Raw genomic sequence first — 1,893 nt, forward strand, 5'->3', positions numbered from 1 at the left:
GTCACTAACGTTGGAAGCAACCACACAACCCCCCAAGGAGCCACGTTAACTTCCACGTTAACTTAGTTAACGTGGAAGCTAACGATGAGGGATGAATGATGAGCCAACGTTAGTGACACTCAACATTGTCACTAACGTTCCAATGTGCCCCTAGATCTCACGTTAGAGTCCGCGTTAACTAGGTTAACGTGGGCTCTAACGTGGCCACTCATGAGTGTTTGCCAACGTTAGTGACATTCAACATTGTCACTAACGTTCCAATGTGCCCCTAGATCTCACGTTAGAGTCCGCGTTAACTAGGTTAACGTGGGCTCTAACGTGGCCACTCATGAGTGTTTGCCAACGTTAGTGACAATGTTGAGTGTCACTAATGTTCTCGAAGGTTGGCAAGGCCACGTTAGAAGCCACGTTAACCTAGTTAAAGTGGGCTCTAACGTGAGGCAAAGGGGTACATTGGAACGTTAGTGAAAATGTTAAGTGTCACTAACGTTCTCGAACTTATACTTTCACTAAATGTTAACACCCCTAATGCCCTGAGCTAAAGTCTCTGCCCACTTAGCACTTTCTCTCTGCAAGTAAAGCCAAGCCCAAATGAAGAAAAAAACTACTTCAAACTCAAGATCCAAAGGCCCAAGACTTGAAGAGCAAACTAGAAGCTGAGAAGAGTAGTATATATAGGAGTAGCTTTGAATTGTTAAAGGAGTTCTGGAGGCTGGGAAAAGAGAACTACTCTCTGTATTTTACCTTCTCTGCATTTTCTAGTTTTATGATGTATTCTCCATCTTTGTTTTCATTTTCTAGAGCTATGAACAACTAAACCCCTTTCATTGGGTTAGGGAGCTCTGTTGTAATTTGATGGATCAATACTAATTTTCATTATTCTTCTTCTATCTTTTCTCTTGATTTTACTTGAAAGCTTTCGATCTTCATCCCATTGAGTAGTTATCTTGGAAAAGAAGCTATTCAAACTTGGATCTCTTTTGAACCATGAAAGAGGAATGAAGAGATCAAGCTAGAAATGATTTCTCATGTTGGACCAAATTGGGTTTGGATGGTTATGTGACTATAACCCTCTCAATACTTGATTTGGGAAATGCATGTGGTACAATCAGTGACCATACTTCATCTCTTCTCATGAGCAATTGACAAAGGAATTGGCTATTGATCAAGACTTGAGAGATTGAATTGCAAGAAATTGTAATTCAATCAATTAAGATTGCCAAGGAGATCAATGAGTGCATTGATTGAGGAAGAGATGAAAATGAACTTGATCCAGAGAATTGCAACATCTCCTAAGCCCAATGAACTCCCCATCTCTGATCTTACCCATTCTCTTTAATTTCTGCCCTTTACTTTTATGAGCAAATCCCCCATTCCCATTTACAATTCTGCAATTTATTTTCAGTCATTTACTTCCAGTCCTTTAATTCTAGCATTTACTTTTCTGTTATTTACATTCCCGCTATTTTATTTTCTGCAACTCTCAACCCAAATTCTAGATTCGCTCAACTAGAACATTCTTCTAATTAAAGTTGCTTGATCAATCAATCCCTGTGGGAGTCGACCTCACTCTATTGTGAGTTTTTACTAGACGACAAATTCGGTACACTTGCCGAAAGGAGATTTGTTGTGAGACAAGTTTTCCGTGCATCAGTTGTAATCTTCCTCCATGTCTAGAATGACAAAGTCAGCTGGGAGGAAAAATTTTTCCACCTTTACCAATACATTCTCCACAACTCCAAGTCCTTGCTTAATGGATTTGTCTGCCATTTGGAGGGCTGATGGGAAGCAGAAGCTGGTGAATTAAAAATTTATTAAAATGGTTACATTGCAAGTATAGTTCTTAACTCACCGAAAATTTGCCTATCAATTTAGAAATATGTCACAGAGAGT

Source organism: Arachis ipaensis, chromosome B06 (assembly GCF_000816755.2).
Source record: "Arachis ipaensis cultivar K30076 chromosome B06, Araip1.1, whole genome shotgun sequence".
In the NCBI taxonomy this organism is placed as follows: domain Eukaryota; kingdom Viridiplantae; phylum Streptophyta; class Magnoliopsida; order Fabales; family Fabaceae; genus Arachis; species Arachis ipaensis.